General features: G+C 37.1%; 9 non-coding genes across 9 annotated transcripts; 4 read left to right on the top strand and 5 right to left on the bottom strand.

The window, feature by feature from the left end:
* Positions 1 to 1,069: 1,069 nt before the first annotated feature.
* On the bottom strand, positions 1,070 to 1,141 carry Trnae-cuc. Its single transcript has one exon. It is a non-coding gene; the product is annotated as a tRNA-Glu (tRNA).
* Positions 1,142 to 2,224: 1,083 nt separating this feature from the next.
* On the bottom strand, positions 2,225 to 2,296 carry Trnae-cuc. The gene has a single exon. It is a non-coding gene; the product is annotated as a tRNA-Glu (tRNA).
* A 646-nt stretch (positions 2,297 to 2,942) lies between these two features.
* Trnag-ucc lies at positions 2,943 to 3,014 on the top strand. Its single transcript has one exon. It is a non-coding gene; the product is annotated as a tRNA-Gly (tRNA).
* A 359-nt stretch (positions 3,015 to 3,373) lies between these two features.
* Trnae-cuc lies at positions 3,374 to 3,445 on the bottom strand. The gene has a single exon. It is a non-coding gene; the product is annotated as a tRNA-Glu (tRNA).
* A 7,168-nt stretch (positions 3,446 to 10,613) lies between these two features.
* Trnag-ucc lies at positions 10,614 to 10,685 on the top strand. The gene has a single exon. It is a non-coding gene; the product is annotated as a tRNA-Gly (tRNA).
* Positions 10,686 to 11,043: 358 nt separating this feature from the next.
* Trnae-cuc lies at positions 11,044 to 11,115 on the bottom strand. The gene has a single exon. It is a non-coding gene; the product is annotated as a tRNA-Glu (tRNA).
* Positions 11,116 to 12,411: 1,296 nt separating this feature from the next.
* On the bottom strand, positions 12,412 to 12,483 carry Trnae-cuc. The gene has a single exon. It is a non-coding gene; the product is annotated as a tRNA-Glu (tRNA).
* Positions 12,484 to 19,136: 6,653 nt separating this feature from the next.
* Trnav-cac lies at positions 19,137 to 19,255 on the top strand. Its single transcript has 2 exons — positions 19,137 to 19,174; positions 19,211 to 19,255. It is a non-coding gene; the product is annotated as a tRNA-Val (tRNA).
* Positions 19,256 to 20,293: 1,038 nt separating this feature from the next.
* Trnal-caa lies at positions 20,294 to 20,412 on the top strand. Its single transcript has 2 exons — positions 20,294 to 20,331; positions 20,368 to 20,412. It is a non-coding gene; the product is annotated as a tRNA-Leu (tRNA).
* Positions 20,413 to 20,845: the final 433 nt, after the last annotated feature.

Raw genomic sequence — 20,845 nt, 5'->3', positions numbered from 1 at the left:
ATTTCATTGGCGATTATTAATCATTTCCTATTTTTTTCCTATCACATCATTTAATTAAAGAAGTAATGAAAAACGACAATTTGATTGTCAATTAAACGAGATTTCATTTTTTAGAGATGCCGAGATTTGAACTCGAGACTTTAGGGGTAGAAGAAAACCCCCGTATCCACTAGACTGGGACTGAGATACTGGGAAAGATTGTCTGATTCAATGGTCTCTCGTTTAGACTTCTGTTGTCAGGCTGAAGGGCATTATACTAAATATTGAAATTCTTGTTTTGTTTTTATTTTGTAAATAAAACTGTATAACTCAATCTGTGTTGGTCTAGTGGTTACGGTAGTTATCTCCGACCCCTGAGGTCCCGAGTTCAGATCTCGGCATTTCTAAAAAATGAATTCTCGTTAAATTGACAATCAAATTGTCGTTTTTCATTACTTCTTTAATTAAATGATGGGATAGGAAAAAAAATAGGAAATGATTAATAATCGCCAATGAAATGATTTCATTGACGTCACGACATTCGGTCAAAATTGACTTGCATGATAAACGTGATTCAAAGCAACATTACGATAACTTTGAATTTTTCCCGCTTCATGGTGCAGGATTGGGACAGCTTTTTCCTTTTCTTGTCACTTGTCAAAATATTGACGGTGAGCCTAGGGCATAAAGCCTAAGGCTATTGCAATGCGGTTATTCGTTTTTACCCGCAAAGGAAATTCCAGACAGCCTGTCTGGTTTCATTCATAATTTTTTTGGGGGGAAAGGCATGACCGGTGGCTAAATGAGCCTATTACTCCTTTTTCCTTATTCCCACCTTTCGCTTTGTTCTTAGCCCCCAAAATTAGGACCAAAAAGCATAACATAGTTCCCGCATGACTGATAGGTGGCTTTTAGGTTGTTCGGATTTTTTTGGACCATACTGTACTTAGTATATCCAATGTACTAGAAAGATTTTGGCCCGTATGTATGTAAGTCAAGCCGATTGCAATAGTTTTGGAAACGCAGAATCTGTTTGCCAGATGTATTTGACAAATATGGCCAAAAGTTGCCAAATTGTACAGTTCCTTTTTTCCCATACCGGGAATTGAACCCGGGCCTCCTGGATGAGAGCCAGGTATCCTTACCACTAGACAATATGAGATGAAATCCTTTGGAAAATACATATTCCAAATCAATACAACATAATACAATTGTTTCCTGGTATAAACAGCCTAGGACAAGGAACTCTTGAATGAGTTAGAAGAGTTTTAATCCCACATCTGTAATGCAAAGGAATTTAGGTAGATCTGATGAGGTCAGGATGGCCGAGCGGTCTAAGGCACCTGACTCAAGAAAATACATATTCGAAAAAAATACATATTCAAACGCAATAGAACGTAATACAATTTTTGTCCTGGTATAATTCGCCTAGGGCAAGGAACTCTTGAATGAGTTAGAAGAATTTTAATGCCACATCTGTAGGGCAAAGGAATTTAGGTAGATCTGATGTGGTCAGGATGGCCGAGCGGTCTGAGGCGCCAGACTCAAGGACGGAATCCTTGCTTCAATAAGAGAAGTTGCAGTATTCTGGTCTTCAATGAAGGCATGGGTTCAAATCCCACTCCTGACAAACATATCGTTATCTGAATACACATGATCATCGCGTTGCAACATAATTAGAGAGATTGCTTTGATATAGTGATAGAGAATGCTTAATGTACCACGATACAAGGTCATCAAGTGGTAATACTGGTCGATTTTCTGTAATTTAAAAAGATTTGACAATACGAAAATGATGACGCTAACTTACGTCAAGCGATGGTGGTATAGTGGTTAGCATAGTTGCCTTCCAAGCAATTGACCCGAGTTCGTTTCTCGGCCATCGCAGTTTAACTATTATTGCTATTTCTTAGCAGATTAGTCAACCAACGGAATTGAAGTCAATTTACACAAATGTTACTCTTTAGGTAAAATATAGTTGTTCATTTTTTTTTCGTTCACACATGAATAATTGACATAGATGTAATTTCTTATTCCTTGGCGATATTTCTTGCAAAGAAACCATTTTCTGAAGGAGTCTCGATGGAAACATGCTAATGTACTTAGTATATCCAATGTACTAGAAAGATTTTGGCTCGTATGTATGTAAGTCAAGCCGATTGCAATAGTTCTGGAAACGCAGAAACTGTTTGACAGATGTATTTGACAAAAATGGCCAAAACTTGAAAAATTTTACATTCCTCTTTTCCCATACCGGGAATTGAACCCGGGCCTCCTGGGTGAGAGCCAGGTATCCTAACCACTAGACAATATGGGATGAAATCGCTTGGGAAAATACATATTCCAAATCAATACAACATAATACAATTGTTGTCCTGGTATAAACAGCCTAGGACAAGGAACTCTTGAATGAGTTAGAAGAGTTTTAATCCCACATCTGTAATGCAAAGGAATATAGGTAGATCTGATGAAGGCCGAGCGGTCAAAGGCACCTGACTAAAGAAAATACATATTAAAAAAAATACATATTCAAACGCAATAGAACGTAATACAATTGTTGTCCTGGTATCAATCGCCTAGGGCAAGGAACTCTTGAATGAGTTTGAAGAATTTTAATGCCACATCTGTAGGGCAAAGGAATTTAGGTAGATCTGATGTGGTCAGGATGGCCGAGCGGTCTAAGGCGCCAGACTCAAGGACGGAATCCTTGCTTTAATAAGAGAAGTTGCAGTATTCTGGTTTTCAATGAAGGCGTGGGTTCAAATCCCACTCCTGACAAACATATCGTTATCTGAATACACATAATCATCGCGTTGCAACATAATTAGAGAGATTGCTTTGATATAGTGATAGAGAATGCTTAATGTACCACGATACAAGGTCATCAAGTGGTAATACTGGTCGATTTTTTGTAATTTTAAAAGATGTGACAATACGCAAATGATGTCGCTAACTCACGTTAAGCGATGGTGGTATAATGGTTAGCATAGTTGCCTTCCAAGCAATTGACCCGAGTTCGATTCTCGGCCATCGCAGTTTAACTATTATTGCTATTTCTTAGCAGACTAGTCAACCAACGGAATTGAAGTCAATTTACACAAATGTTACTCTTTAGGTAAAATATAGTTGTTCATTTCTTTTTCGTTCACACATGAATAATTGACATAGATGTAATTTCTTATTCCTTGGCGATATTTCTTGCAAAGAAACCATTTTCTAAAGGAGTCTCGATGGAAACATGCTGATGTACTTAGTATATCCAATGTACTAGAAAGATTTTGGCTCGTATGTATGTAAGTCAAGCCGATTGCAATAGTTCTGGAAACGCAGAAACTGTTTGCCAGATGTATTTGACAAAAATAGCCAAAACTTGCAAAATTGTACAGTTCCTCTTTTCCCATACCGGGAATTGAACCCGGGCCTCCTGGGTGAGAGCCAGGTATCCTAACCACTAGACAATATGGGATGAAATCCTTTGGGAAAATACATATTCCAAATCAATACAACATAATACAATTGTTGTCCTGGTATAAACAGCCTAGGACAAGGAACTCTTGAATGAGTTAGAAGAGTTTTAATCCCACATCTGTAATGCAAAGGAATTTAGGTAGATCTGATGAGGTCAGGATGGCCGAGCGGTCTAAGGCACCTGACTCAAGAAAATACATATTCGAAAAAAATACATATTCAAACGCAATAGAACGTAATAAAATTGTTGTCCTGGTATAAATCGCCTAGGGCGAGGAACTCTTGAATGAGTTAGAAGAATTTTAATGCTACATCTGTAGGGCAAAGGAATTTAGGTAGATCTGATGAGTTCAGGATGGCCGAGCGGTCTAAGGCGCCAGACTCAAAGACAGAATCCTTGCTTCAATAAGAGAAGTTGAAGTATTCTGGTCTTCAATGAAGGCGTCTGTTCAAATCCCACTCCTGACAAACATTTCATTATCTGAATACACATGATCATCGCGTTGCAACATAATTAGAGAGATTGCTTTGATATAGTGATAGAGAATGCTTAATGTACCAAGATACAAGGTCATCAAGTGGTAATACTGGTCGATTTACTTTAATTTAAAAAGATGTGACAATACGGAAATGATGCCGCTAACTTACGTAAGGCGATCGTGGTATAGTGGTTAGCATAGTTGCCTTCCAAACAAATGACCCGAGTTCAATTCTCAGCCATCGCAGTTTAGCTCTTATTGCTATTTCTTAGCAGACTAGTCAACCTACGGAATTGAAGTCAATTTACACAAATGTTACTCTTTAGGTAAAATATAGTTGTTCATTTCTTTTTCGTTCACACATGAATAATTGACATAGATGTAATTTCTTATTCCTTGGCGATATTTCTTGCAAAGAAACCATTTTCTAAAGGAGTCTCGATGGAAACATGCTGATGTACTTAGTATATCCAATGTACTAGAAAGATTTTGGCTCGTATGTATGTAAGTCAAGCCGATTGCAATAGTTCTGGAAACGCAGAAACTGTTTGCCAGATGTATTTGACAAAAATAGCCAAAACTTGCAAAATTGTACAGTTCTTCTTTTCCCATACCGGGAATTGAACCTGGGCCTCCTGGGTGAGAGCCAGGTATCCTAACCACTAGACAATATGGGATGAAATCCTTTGGGAAAATACATATTCCAAATCAATACAACATAATACAATTGTTGTCCTGGTATAAACAGCCTAGGACAAGGAACTCTTGAATGAGTTAGAAGAGTTTTAATCCCACATCTGTAATGCAAAGGAATTTAGGTAGATCTGATGAGGTCAGGATGGCCGAGCGGTCTAAGGCACCTGACTCAAGAAAATACATATTCGAAAAAAATACATATTCAAACGCAATAGAACGTAATAAAATTGTTGTCCTGGTATAAATCGCCTAGGGCGAGGAACTCTTGAATGAGTTAGAAGAATTTTAATGCTACATCTGTAGGGCAAAGGAATTTAGGTAGATCTGATGAGTTCAGGATGGCCGAGCGGTCTAAGGCGCCAGACTCAAAGACAGAATCCTTGCTTCAATAAGAAAGTTGAAGTATTCTGGTCTTCAATGAAGGCGTCTGTTCAAATCCCACTCCTGACAAACATTTCATTATCTGAATACACATGATCATCGCGTTGCAACATAATTAGAGAGATTGCTTTGATATAGTGATAGAGAATGCTTAATGTACCAAGATACAAGGTCATCAAGTGGTAATACTGGTCGATTTACTTTAATTTAAAAAGATGTGACAATACGGAAATGATGCCGCTAACTTACGTCAGGCGATCGTGGTATAGTGGTTAGCATAGTTGCCTTCCAAACAAATGACCCGAGTTCAATTCTCAGCCATCGCAGTTTAGCTCTTATTGCTATTTCTTAGCAGACTAGTCAACCTACGGAATTGAAGTCAATTTACACAAATGTTACTCTTTAGGTAAAATATAGTTGTTCATTTCTTTTTCGTTCACACATGAATAATTGACATAGATGTAATTTCTTATTCCTTGGCGATATTTCTTGCAAAGAAACCATTTTCTGAAGGAGTCTCGATGGAAACATGTCGATGTACTTAGTATATCCAATGTACTAGAAAGATTTTGTCTCGTATGTATGTAAGTCAAGCCGATTGCAATAGTTCTGGAAACGCAGAAACTGTTTGCCAGATGTATTTGACAAAAATTGCCAAAACTTGCAAAATTGTCTAGTTCTTCTTTTCCCATACCGGGAATTGAACGCGGACCACCTGGGTGAGAGCCAGGTATCCTAACCACTAGACAATATGGGATGAAATCGCTTGGGAAAATAAATATTAGTAAGCAATACAACATAATACAATTGTTGTCCTGGTATAAACATTCTAGGACAAGGAACTCTTGAATGAGTTAGAAGAGTTTTAATCCCACATCTGTAATGCAAAGGAATTTAGGTAGATCTGATGAGGTCAGGATGGCCGAGCGGTCTAAGGCACCAGGCTCAAGAAAATACATATTTAAAAAAAATGATCAATCAATTCATGCTAAACCATGTTTAAAGAAAATCGTATAGCGGATGACTCGCTTTCGCTACGACAATTTTAGGACAGAAAATTAAAGCTATTACACCAGAAAATTGATTCAACTCGGCATTTATTTTTAACGTACGATCAGTGCTATCATAGACCGCATTTTCCCCAAACCCACGTCATCTGACAGTATCCCATCTGACAGAAAATATGATTAACGTTTAATTTAATGTAATTAAAACAATAAATGGTAACGGGTTACCAGCAGTGTGAACGCTTGATTTTACTACAACATCCATTGAATGCATGCTCCTGATGCGATATGATATGAACTGTAAGGCTTTATGGTTAAACCTCCAAATCAGTTTCTTTGAGGCAACTTGCTAGTTCACTATATGAAGGTTGCAAAGGGAATCAGAAATTGCAGAGTCGTCTACAACGGCGTTTTTAGTATCTATTTTCATATAATAAAATGCAAATTTTCTTTACTGAGACGGGTTTTATAGAGTGCCTTACCAGAGTTTCTTTTGCTTTGTGTGATTCGCTGTAACCACGGTTAAATTTTTTACGGTTGATTCCACGAATACGCGAGCTTCAAGAAGAAATGTTACTTCTTTACGTTGAACTTACAGACGATTAATCAATGTTGTGAAATCCAGAAGATTTTGGTTTGCTTCTGGTCCAATGCTGAAAGAATTCTCTTCACGCTTTGTTCTCTGGGGTAAAGTAACCATATCAATGATTGTTTGATGTTCACTGTTCGACCCTGCCATTGTGGATGAAAAAAATTGTTGTACGGAGTTGTTTGATTCCGAGTTGTTTGCGTTTGACATGAAGTTGGAACCTTCGTCAGTTAGGATTTCAGAAGGAATACCTTATTCGTTCAACACATGTTGGTAAATTTTCCCATGATTGGGCTGTTGTGCTTTTCAGTGGGAATGCGATCGATTAGCGAGTTACGTATTGCGTTAAGATTACGTTTTATGACCAATAGATATGGGTATTACCCTTTTGACTGCTGAAACATACGGGGCCCTGAGTATCTCGCGTCATTCATTGCCAGTTGTATTCTGCAATGAGGAATGGTTGTAGAGGAGTTTTTCAGGTCCCGGAAACTTTCCTTTTAGCACATATCAGGCAATTTATTATTTGAATCCGAACATCTTTTGCTAATTTTGGCCAAAATTATTTACCACGCATGTTTTCTACAGTCTTTTCAATACCTTGATGAGCTGCTAATTCATGGCTGTGAAAAGTTACCAGGATTACCTTGCATAGTTTCGCAAGTACTACTATCCTTCCTCCTGGAGAGGCCAGAAGGCTTTTGGGTAGGATTTGAAATTTGTCTTCCTGGTCGAATTTCTTTGGCTTATTTTTTTCTACCATTAATATTTGGCAGAAACTTTCTTTGTGTTGAGCGATTATCCATTCGTCAATTGCGATTATTAGACACAATCAGGTATACCGGTATGCGGTTAAACGCATCAGCATTAGATTCAGTTTTCCGGGCCAGTATTTGATCTCCATGTCGAACTGTTGAAAGTAGATAGCCCATCTTGTTAGGCGGCTTGTCGATTCATGTTTACTAACGAGGTATTCAAGAGTGATTGGGTCTGTTACGATGGTGAATAGCGAATCGCATAAGTATGGGAAGAAGGATATTGGGGGATAGGAGTAATCTTGGAAAACAATTTTATTTTTTGATTTTTTCTTTTCGTCTTTACTTTTCATCAAATATTTTTTACATGTATTAAAAGAAGTGCAAGAAATGAATAATTATACCGATTCTAATGTTTCATCACAAGTACACCTATCAGTAAATGTTATTTTAGGGTTATTTTCATTTGGTGTCTAATTGAAATAAGATGATGGCTCAAACAATTGTTTTTTATACTCTTAGTGCTGTTCATTGCTCTTTTAATCTGTATGAGTCAATATATTCATGGTTGGAAACTTTGGAAGCGAGTGATTGTTCATCAGCAAAAGTGACAATTGCTTTTTTTGTTTTTTAAAGTTATTGCCATGATTTTCGCGTATTGCAATAACAGGAATACGAAGTGTTGAACAGCACCCTTGATCGTTACATTTCATTGGTCAGCGTATCTATTTTCCCAATTGATCAGAAGAAATTTGGAAAAGATGAAGAAGCAATTGAAGCTATAATCCTTCTCCAAATTTGGTTTCTCCCCGGCACCATATCATGCTGGTCTACCCGATAGCGAGAGAAATTCTACTCAGCCAAATCGAATGGTGGGTCTATGCAAGGTATTGTTTTTTTTAAATTTAAATCCCTTATGTTAAAAATTGAAACATTTTGTAAATTTGCTTTGTTGTGAGTAACGTTTCCGGTTGTTTATTCACAGATGACGCATTTTGAATTGGTGTGAACAAACATAGTAATCATATCCTCGTCGTAATGTAATTATTGTTTCAAAGTAATCATAGTAATTACTTTTTGTCGCAATTCAATGCTGTCTCATTATCTTGGAGAGAGGACAAAAATATGTGAAGAAGATGGACTCGTTTGCTGTGACGACTGCATTGCCAAAGTATTACTGTTACTTAAAAATGTGTTGTGCTACATTAAAATTTCTAAAATACAATTGTAATGTAGAAAGTTTCAATCAGAGTGTTGGTTTTTGAACTGGTCGAATGGGTCAGGGATACCATTTGTACGTGTCCAAACTATTGCCTCACCGTTACGAAATTTGTAAAAATCTTTACTTTACATGAAAAGAGGGCGACATTTAATATTGGTAACTTGACTGATTTTCGTAATGTAAAACACAACTAAATCTATGTAATTGTGTTTTAGAAGTTAGCAATTCTTCAACACATTCATACAAACAGATCTACACGACACAAAAGATAAGAATTGGCAGATCAGCGACAAAAGATAAGGTCTGACTAAATAATTTTGATTAGACAATTTCCAGCAGATTGCAGGTCCATTTTTTCATGGGTTCCCCGGAAAAAATCGTGTTTCTCTATAAATAACAGCTTTCATACACGAAGACGTAAACACTTAGGAGTTTTCAAAACTTTACCAGAAATTTCTTCTAGTCCTTCTGTCTAATGGTTAGGACAGACCAAAATCTATACGAAGAAAAAATATAGTCACAATAAATCTAATTTGAATTCAAGACCTTTTTTGTACCTGTCGATGAAATTTAATTTCACATGTTCAGCATTTTTCGTAAAATGATCCTTTTGAGGAAGTAGTGATCCTAGAAGAACGGACATCGACATTTTCTTGGTTGGTTATTTCAGTTATTAAATTTTGGAATGGTGCAAAAGCTGATTCTCTTGTACACCATTGACATTTAAAAACAATAATGCAACACATTTTTTTATTTTTTAGTTATTAAAGTGTAACCAATCCTTACCTTAGTCAAATTAATTAGAGTTTGAAGCACTGCCAAGTAAAGCTCTCTGATGCTTATTCCTAAAAGTTTCGGCAGCATGCTTCACAGCTTTGTGAGTCTCCTCCTGAACAGTCATGGGTGGATTTGGAGGTGGCGCCGCCTCGCCGGTTGCCACCGAAAAAAGAAAAACAAGCGTCTTCTCGTATTTATGGGGCATGCATTTTTATAAACAATACGTGTTTACAGGTAAAAGCATACGCGAGGTTGATTCTCAAGCGAAAAAGGAATTTTCCACACAGCACATTTGTGATTGACATAGATGTAATTTCTTATTCCTTGGCGATATTTCTTGCAAAGAAACCATTTTCTGAAGGAGTCTCCATGGAAAAATGCTGATGTACTTAGTTTATCCAATGAACTAGAAAGATTTTGGCTCGTATGTATGTAAGTCAAGCCGATTGCAATAGTTCTGGAAACGCAGAAACTGTTTTCCAGACGTATTTGACAAAAATGGCAAAAACTTGCAAAATTTTACCTTCCTCTTTTCCCATACTGGGAATTGAACCCGGGCCTCCTGGGTGAGAGCCAGGTATCCTAACCACTAGACAAAAATGGATGAAATCGCTTGGGAAAATACATATTCCAAATCAATACAACATAATACAATTGTTGTCCTGGTATAAACAGCCTAGGACAAGGAACTCTTGAATGAGTTAGAATAATTTTAATGCCACATCTGTAGGGCAAAGGTATTTAGGTAGATTTGATGTGGTCAGGATGGCCGAGTGGTCTAAGGCACCTGACTCAAGAAAATACATATTCGAAAAAAATACATATTCAAACGCAATAGAACGTAATACAATTGTTGTCCTGGTATAATTCGCCTAGGGCAAGGAACTCTTGAATGAGTTAGAAGAATTTTAATGCCACATCTGTAGGGCAAAGGAATTTAGGTAGATCTGATGTGGTCAGGATGGCCGAGCGGTCTAAGGCGCCAGACTCAAGGACGGAATCCTTGCTTCAATAAGAGAAGATGCAGTATTCTGGTCTTCAATGAAGGCGTGGGTTCAAATCCCACTCCTGCCAAACATATCGTTATCTGAATACACATGATCATCGCGTTGCAACATAATTAGAGAGATTGCTTTTATATAGTGATAGAGAAATGCTTAATGTACCACGATACAAGGTCATCAAGTGGTAATACTGGTCGATTTTCTGTAATTTAAAAAGATGTGACAATACGGAAATGATGACGCTAACTTACGACAAGCGATGGTGGTATAGTGGTTAGCATAGTTGCCTTCCAAGCAATTGACCCGAGTTCGATACTCGGCCATCGCAGTTTAGCTATTATTGCTTATTCTTAGCAGACTAGTCAACCTACGGAATTGAAGTCAATTTACACAAATGTTACTCTTTAGTTAAAATATAGTTGTTCATTTCTTTTTCGTTCACATATGAATAATTGACATAGATGTAATTTCTTATTCCTTGGTGATATTTCTTGCAAAGAAACCATTTTCTGAAGGAGTCTCGATGGAAACATGCTGATGTACTTAGTATATCCAATGTACTAGAAAGATTTTGGCTCGTATGTATGTAAGTCAAGCCGATTGCAATAGTTCTGGAAACGCAGAAACTGTTTGCCAGATGTATTTGACAAAAATGGCCAAAACTTGCAAAATTATACATTCCTCTTTTCCCATACCGGGAATTGAACCCGGGCCTCCTGGGTGAGAGCCAGGTATCCTAACCACTAGACAATATGGGATGAAATCCTTTGGGAAAATACATATTCCAAATCAATACAACATAATACAATTGTTGTCCTGGTATTAACAGCCTAGGACAAGGAACTCTTGAATGAGTTAGAAGAGTTTTAATCCCACATCTGTAATGCAAAGGAATTTAGGTAGATCTGATGAGGTCAGGATGGCCGAGCGGTCTAAGGCACCTGACTCAAGAAAATACATATTCGAAAAAAATACATATTCAAACGCAATAGAACGTAATACAATTGTTGTCCTGGTATAATTCGCCTAGGGCAAGGAACTCTTGAATGAGTTAGAAGAATTTTAATGCCACATCTGTAGGGCAAAGGAATTTAGGTAGATCTGATGTGGTCAGGATGGCCGAGCGGTCTAAGGCGCCAGACTCAAGGACGGAATCCTTGCTTCAATAAGAGAAGTTGCAGTATTCTGGTCTTCAATGAAGGCGTGGGTTCAAATCCCTCTCCTGACAAACATATCGTTATCTGAATACACATGATCATCGCGTTGCAACATAATTAGAGAGATTGCTTTGATATAGTGATAGAGAATGCTTAATGTACCACGATACAAGGTCATCAAGTGGTAATACTGGTCGATTTTCTGTAATTTAAAAAGATGTAACAATACGGAAATAATAACGCTAACTTACGTCAAGCGATGGTGTATAGTGGTTAGCATAGTTGCCTTCCAAGCAATTGACCCGAGTTCGATACTCGGCCATCGCAGTTTAGCTATTATTGCTTATTCTTAGCAGACTAGTCAACCTACGGAATTGAAGTCAATTTACACAAATGTTACTCTTTAGGTAAAATATGGTTGTTCATTTCTTTTTCGTTCACATATGAATAATTGACATAGATGTAATTTCTTATTCCTTGGCGATATTTCTTGCAAAGAAACCATTTTCTGAAGGGGTCTCGATGGAAACATGCTGATGTACTTAGTATATCCAATGTACAGTATCTTTCATATAAATCCGAATGCTTCCGTCACTTTTTTTATTTTTTAAAAATATTTTTGTATTTTATGCTTAATTTTAAAACATGAACTTTGTAAAGTAATCAATTCTACACATTATGTAAAATGTTGGAAGTTAAAAAAAAATAATTAACATTAAATTAGGCTATTTGAAAAAAAATCGTTTTCGGATTTTTTTGAAAGATACTGTACTAGAAAGATTTTGGCTCGTATGTATGTAAGTCAAGCCGATTGCAATAGTTCTGGAAACGCAGAAACTGTTTGACAGATTTTTTTGACAAAAATGGCCAAAACTTGAAAAATTTTACATTCCTCTTTTCCCATACCGGGATTTGAACCCGGGCCTCCTGGGTGAGAGCCAGGTATCCTAACCACTAGACAATATGGGATGAAATCCATTGGGAAAATACATATTCCAAATCAATACAACATAATACAATTGTTGTCCTGGTATAAACAGCCTAGGACAAGGAACTCTTGAATGAGTTAGAAGAGTTTTAATCCCACATCTGTAATGCAAAGGAATTTAGGTAGATCTGATGAAGGCCGAGCGGTCTAAGGCACCTGACTAAAGAAAATACATATTAAAAAAAATACATATTCAAACGCAATAGAACGTAATACAATTGTTGTCCTGGTATAAATCGACTAGGGCGAGGAACTCTTGAATGAGTTAGAAGAATTTTAATGCTACATCTGTAGGGCAAAGGAATTTAGGTAGATCTGATGAGGTCAGGATGGCCGAGCGGTCTAAGGCGCCAGACTCAAGGACAGAATCCTTGCTTCAATAAGAGAAGTTGAAGTATTCTGGTCTTCAATGAAGGCGTCTGTTCAAATCCCACTCCTGACAAACATATCGTTATCTGAATACACATGATCATCGCGTTGCAACATAATTAGAGAGATTGCTTTGATATAGTGATAGAGAATGCTTAATGTACCAAGATACAAGGTCATCAAGTGGTAATACTGGTCGATTTACTTTAATTTAAAAAGATGTGACAATACGGAAATGATGACGCTAACTTACGTCAGGCGATCTTGGTATAGTGGGTAGCATAGTTGCCTTCCAAACAAATGAACCGAGTTCGATTCTCAGCCATCGCAGTTTAGCTCTTATTGCTATTTCTTAGCAGACTAGTCAACCTACGGAATTGAAGTCAATTTACACAAATGTTACTCTTTAGGTAAAATATAGTTGTTCATTTCTTTTTCGTTCACACATGAATAATTGACATAGATGTAATTTCTTATTCCTTGGCGATACTTCTTGCAAAGAAACCATTTTCTGAAGGAGTCTCGATGGAAACATGTCGATGTACTTAGTATATCCAATGTACTAGAAAGATTTTGTCTCGTATGTATGTAAGTCAAGCCGATTGCAATAGTTCTGGAAACGCAGAAACTGTTTGCCAGATGTATTTGACAAAAATTGCCAAAACTTGCAAAATTGTCCAGTTCTTCTTTTCCCATACCGGGAATTGAACGCGGACCACCTGGGTGAGAGCCAGGTATCCTAACCACTAGACAATATGGGATGAAATCGCTTGGGAAAATAAATATTAGTAAGCAATACAACATAATACAATTGTTGTCCTGGTATAAACAGCCTAGGACAAGGAACTCTTGAATGAGTTAGAAGAGTTTTAATCCCACATCTGTAATGCAAAGGAATTTAGGTAGATCTGATGAAGGCCGAGCGGTCTAAGGCACCTGACTAAAGAAAATACATATTAAAAAAAATACATATTCAAACGCAATAGAACGTAATACAATTGTTGTCCTGGTATAAATCGACTAGGGCGAGGAACTCTTGAATGAGTTAGAAGAATTTTAATGCTACATCTGTAGGGCAAAGGAATTTAGGTAGATCTGATGAGGTCAGGATGGCCGAGCGGTCTAAGGCGCCAGACTCAAGGACAGAATCCTTGCTTCAATAAGAGAAGTTGAAGTATTCTGGTCTTCAATGAAGGCGTCTGTTCAAATCCCACTCCTGACAAACATATCGTTATCTGAATACACATGATCATCGCGTTGCAACATAATTAGAGAGATTGCTTTGATATAGTGATAGAGAATGCTTAATGTACCAAGATACAAGGTCATCAAGTGGTAATACTGGTCGATTTACTTTAATTTAAAAAGATGTGACAATACGGAAATGATGACGCTAACTTACGTCAGGCGATCTTGGTATAGTGGGTAGCATAGTTGCCTTCCAAACAAATGAACCGAGTTCGATTCTCAGCCATCGCAGTTTAGCTCTTATTGCTATTTCTTAGCAGACTAGTCAACCTACGGAATTGAAGTCAATTTACACAAATGTTACTCTTTAGGTAAAATATAGTTGTTCATTTCTTTTTCGTTCACACATGAATAATTGACATAGATGTAATTTCTTATTCCTTGGCGATACTTCTTGCAAAGAAACCATTTTCTGAAGGAGTCTCGATGGAAACATGTCGATGTACTTAGTATATCCAATGTACTAGAAAGATTTTGTCTCGTATGTATGTAAGTCAAGCCGATTGCAATAGTTCTGGAAACGCAGAAACTGTTTGCCAGATGTATTTGACAAAAATTGCCAAAACTTGCAAAATTGTCCAGTTCTTCTTTTCCCATACCGGGAATTGAACGCGGACCACCTGGGTGAGAGCCAGGTATCCTAACCACTAGACAATATGGGATGAAATCGCTTGGGAAAATAAATATTAGTAAGCAATACAACATAATACAATTGTTGTCCTGGTATAAACATTCTAGGACAAGGAACTCTTGAATGAGTTAGAAGAGTTTTAATCCCACATCTGTAATGCAAAGGAATTTAGGTAGATCTGATGAGGTGAGGATGGCCGAGCGGTCTAAGGCACCAGGCTCAAGAAAATACATATTTAAAAAAAAAATGATCAATCAATTCATGCTAAAACATGTTTAAAGAAAATCGTATAGCGGATGACTCGCTTTCGCTACGACAATTTTAGGACAGAAAATTAAAGCTATTACACCAGAAAATTGATTCAACTCGGCATTTATTTTTAACGTACGATCAATGCTATCATAGACCGCATTTTCCCGAAACCCACGTCATCTGACAGTATCCCATCTGACAGAAAATATGATTAACGTTTAATTTAATGTAATTAAAACAATAAATGGTAACGGGTTACCAGCAGTGTGAACGCTTGATTTTACTACAACATCCATTGAATGCATGCTCCTGATGCGATATGATATGAACTGTAAGGCTTTATGGTTAAACCTCCGAATCAGTTTCTTTGAGGCAACTTGCTAGTTCACTATATGAAGGTTGCAAAGGGAATCAGAAATTGCAGAGTCGTCTACAACGGCGTTTTTAGTATCTATTTTCATATAATAAAATGCAAATTTTCTTTACTGAAACGGGTTTTATAGAGTGCCTTACCAGAGTTTCTTTTGCTTTGTGTGATTCGCTGTAACCACGGTTAAATTTTTTACGGTTGATTCCACGAATACGCGAGCTTCAAGAAGAAATGTTACTTCTTTACGTTGAACTTACAGACGATTAATCAATGTTGTGAAATCCAGAAGATTTTGGTTTGCTTCTGGTCCAATGCTGAAAGAATTCTCTTCACGCTTTGTTCTCTGGGGTAAAGTAACCATATCAATGATTGTTTGATGTTCACTGTTCGACCCTGCCATTGTGGATGAAAAAAATTGTTGTACGGAGTTGTTTGATTCCGAGTTTTTTGCGTTTGACATGAAGTTGGAACCTTCGTCAGTTAGGATTTCAGAAGGAATACCTTATTCGTTCAACACATGTTGGTAAATTTTCCCATGATTGGGCTGTTGTGCTTTTCAGTGGGAATGCGATCGATTAGCGAGTTACGTATTGCGTTAAGATTACGTTTTATGACCAATAGATATGGGTATTACCCTTTTGACTGCTGAAACATACGGGGCCCTGAGTATCTCGCGTCATTCATTGCCAGTTGTATTCTGCAATGAGGAATGGTTGGAGAGGAGTTTTTCAGGTCCCGGAAACTTTCCTTTTAGCACATATCAGGCAATTTATTATTTGAATCCGAACATCTTTTGCTAATTTTGGCCAAAATTATTTACCACGCATGTTTTCTACAGTCTTTTCAATACCTTGATGAGCTGCTAATTCATGGCTGTGAAAAGTTACCAGGATTACCTTGCATAGTTTCGCAAGTACTACTATCCTTCCTCCTGGAGAGGCCAGAAGGCTTTTGGGTAGGATTTGAAATTTGTCTTCCTGGTCGAATTTCTTTGGCTTATTTTTTTCTACCATTAATATTTGGCAGAAACTTTCTTTGTGTTGAGCGATTATCCATTCGTCAATTGCGATTATTAGACACAATCAGGTATACCGGTATGCGGTTAAACGCATCAGCATTAGATTCAGTTTTCCGGGCCAGTATTTGATCTCCATGTCGAACTGTTGAAAGTAGATAGCCCATCTTGTTAGGCGGCTTGTCGATTCATGTTTACTAACGAGGTATTCAAGAGTGATTGGGTCTGTTACGATGGTGAATAGCGAATCGCATAAGTATGGGAAGAAGGATATTGGGGGATAGGAGTAATCTTGGAAAACAATTTTATTTTTTGATTTTTTCTTTTCGTATTTACTTTTCATCAAATATTTTTTACATGTATTAAAAGAAGTGCAAGAAATGAATAATTATACCGATTCTAATGTTTCATCACAAGTACACCTATCAGTAAATGTTATTTTAGGGTTATTTTCATTTGTGGTGTCTAATTGAAATAAGATGATGGCTCAAACAATTGTTTTTTATACTCTTAGTGCTGTTCATTGCTCTTTTAATCTGTATGAGTCAATATATTCATGGTTGGAAACTTTGGAAGCGAGTGATTGTTCATCAGCAAAAGTGACAATTGCTTTTTTTGTTTTTTAAAGTTATTGCCATGATTTTCGCGTATTGCAATAACAGGAATACGAAGTGTTAAACAGCACCCTTGATCGTTACATTTCATTGGTCAGCGTATCTATTTTCCCAATTGATCAGAAGAAATTTGGAAAAGATGAAGAAGCAATTGAAGCTATAATCCTTCTCCAAATTTGGTTTCTCCCCGGCACCATATCATGCTGGTCTACCCGATAGCGAGAGAAATTCTACTCAGCCAAATCGAATGGTGGGTCTATGCAAGGTATTGTTTTTTAAAATTTAAATCCCTTATGTTAAAAATTGAAACATTTTGTAAATTTGCTTTGTTGTGAGTAACGTTTCCGGTTGTTTATTCACAGATGACGCATTTTGAATTGGTGTGAACAAACATAGTAATCATATCCTCGTCGTAATGTAATTATTGTTTCAAAGTAATCATAGTAATTACTTTTTGTCGCAATTCAATGCTGTCTCATTATCTTGGAGAGAGGACAAAAATATGTGAAGAAGATGGACTCGTTTGCTGTGACGACTGCATTGCCAAAGTATTACTGTTACTTAAAAATGTGTTGTGCTACATTACAATTTCTAAAATACAATTGTAATGTAGAAAGTTTCAATCAGAGTGTTGGTTTTTGAACTGGTCGAATGGGTCAGGGATACCATTTGTACGTGTCCAAACTATTGCCTCACCGTTACGAAATTTGTAAAAATCTTTACTTTACATGAAAAGAGGGCGACATTTAATATTGGTAACTTGACTGATTTTCGTAATGTAAAACACAACTAAATCTATGTAATTGTGTTTTAGAAGTTAGCAATTCTTCAACACATTCATACAAACAGATCTACACGACACAAAAGATAAGAATTGGCAGATCAGCGACAAAAGATAAGGTCTGACTAAATAGTTTTGATTAGACAATTTCCAACAGATTGCAGGTCCATTTTTTCATGGGTTCCCCGGAAAAAATCGTGTTTCTCTATAAATAACAGCTTTCATACACGAAGACGTAAACACTTAGGAGTTTTCAAAACTTTACCAGAAATTTCTTCTAGTCCTTCTGTCTAATGGTTAGGACAGACCAAAATCTATACGAAGAAAAAATATAGTCACAATAAATCTAATTTGAATTCAAGACCTTTTTTGTACCTGTCGACGAAATTTAATTTCACATGTTCAGCATTTTTCGTAAAATGATCCTTTTGAGGAAGTAGTGATCCTAGAAGAACGGACATCGACATTTTCTTGGTTGGTTATTTCAGTTATTAAATTTTGGAATGGTGCAAAAGCTGATTCTCTTGTACACCATTGACATTTAAAAACAATAATGCAACACATTTTTTTATTTTTTAGTTATTAAAGTGTAACCAATCCTTACCTTAGTCAAATTAATTAGAGTTTGAAGAACTGCCAAGTAAAGCTCTCTGATGCTTATTCCTAAAAGTTTCGGCAGCATGCTTCACAGCTTTGTGAGTCTCCTCCTGAAGAGTCATGGGTGGATTTGGAGGTGGCGCCGCCTCGCCGGTTGCCACCAAAAAAAGAAAAACAAGCGTCTTCTCGTATTTATGGGGCATGCATTTTTATAAACAATACGTGTTTACAGGTAAAAGCATACGCGAGGTTGATTCTAAAGCGAAAAAGGAATTTTCCACACAGCACATTTGTGATTGACATAGATGTAATTTCTTATTCCTTGGCGATATTTCTTGCAAAGAAACCATTTTCTGAAGGAGTCTCCATGGAAAAATGCTGATGTACTTAGTTTATCCAATGAACTAGAAAGTTTTTGGCTCGTATGTATGTAAGTCAAGCCGATTGCAATAGTTCTGGAAACGCAGAAACTGTTTTCCAGACGTATTTGACAAAAATGGCAAAAACTTGCAAAATTTTACATTCCTCTTTTCCCATACCGGGAATTGAACCCGGGCCTCCTGGGTGAGAGCCAGGTATCCTAACCACTAGACAAAAAGGGATGAAATCGCTTGGGAAAATACATATTCCAAATCAATACAACATAATACAATTGTTGTCCTGGTATAAACAGCCTAGGACAAGGAACTCTTGAATGAGTTAGAATAATTTTAATGCAGCATCTGTAGGGCAAAGGTATTTAGGTAGATCTGATGTGGTCAGGATGGCCGAGTGGTCTAAGGCGACAGTCTCACGGACGGAATCCTTGCTTCAATAAGAGAAGTTGTAGTATTTTGGTCTTCAATGAAGGCGTGGGTTCAAATCCCACTCCTGACAAACATATCGTTATCTGAATACACATGATCATCGCGTTGCAACATAATTAGAGAGATTGCTTTGATATAGTGATATAGAATGCTTAATGTACCACGATACAATGTCATCAAGTGGTAATACTGGTTAATTTTCTGTAATTCAAAAAGATGTGACAATACGGAAATGATGTCGCTGAGTAACGTCAAGCGATGTTGGTATAGGGGTTAGCATAGTTGCCTTCCAAGCAATTGACCCGAGTTCGATTCTCGGCCATCGCAGTTTAGCTATTATTGCTAATTCTTAGCAGACTAGTCAACCTACGGAATTGAAGTCAATTTACACAAATGTTACTCTTTAGGTAAAATATAGTTGTTCATTTCTTTTTCGTTCATACATGAATAATTGACATAGATGAAATTTCTTATTCCTTGGCGATATTTCTTGCAAAGAAACCATTTTCTGAAGGAGTCTCGATGGAAACATGCTGATGTACTTAGTATATCCAATGTACTAGAAAGATTTTGGCTCGTATGTATGTAAGTCAAGCCGATTGCAATAGTTCTAGAAACGCAGAAACTGTTTGACAGATGTATTTGACAAAAATGGCCAAAACTTGCAAAATTGTCCAGTTCTTCTTTTCCCATACCGGGAATTGAACCCGCCCTCCTGGGTGAGAGCCAGGTATCCTAACCACTAGACAATATGGAATGAAATCGCTTGGGAAAATACATATTCCAAATCAATACAACATAATACAATTGTTGTCCTGGTATAAACAGCCTAGGACAAGGAACTCTTGAATGAGTTAGAAGAGTTTTAATCCCACATCTGTAATGCAAAGGAATTTAGGTAGATCTGATGAGGTCAGGATGGCCGAGCGGTCTAAGGCACCTGACTCAAGAAAATACATATTCGAAAAAAATACATATTCAAACGCAATAGAACGTAATACAATTGTTGTCCTGGTATAATTCGCCTAGGGCAAGGAACTCTTGAATGAGTTGGAAGAATTTTAATGCCACATCTGTAGGGCAAAGGAATTTAGGTAGATCTGATGTGGTCAGGATGGCCGAGCGGTCTAAGGCGCCAGACTCAAGGACGGAATCCTTGCTTCAATAAGAGAAGTTGCAGTATTCTGGTCTTCAATGAAGGCGTGGGTTCAAATCCCACTCCTGACAAACATATCGTTATCTGAATACACATGATCATCGCGTTGCAACATAATTAGAGAGATTGCTTTGATATAGTGATAGAGAATGCTTAATGTACCACGATACAAGGTCATCAAGTGGTAATACTGGTCGATTTTCTGTAATTTAAAAAGATGTGACAATACGGAAATGATTACGCTAACTTACGACAAGCGATGGTGGTATAGTGGTTAGCATAGTTTCCTTCTAAGCAAATGACCCGAGTTCGATTCTCGGCCATCGCAGTTTAGCTATTATTGCTATTTCTTAGACGACTAGTCAACCTACGGAATTGAAGTCAATTTACACAAATGTTACTCTTTAGTTAAAATATAGTTGTTCATTTCTTTTTCGTTCACATATGAATAATTGACATAGATGTAATTTCTTATTCCTTGGTGATATTTCTTGCAAAGAAACC

This window comes from Daphnia pulex, chromosome 3 (genome assembly GCF_021134715.1).
Source record: "Daphnia pulex isolate KAP4 chromosome 3, ASM2113471v1".
Lineage (NCBI taxonomy): Eukaryota > Metazoa > Arthropoda > Branchiopoda > Diplostraca > Daphniidae > Daphnia > Daphnia pulex.
The sequence above is the reverse complement of the archived record's forward strand: the minus strand, read 5'-3'. Positions and strand labels throughout refer to the sequence as shown.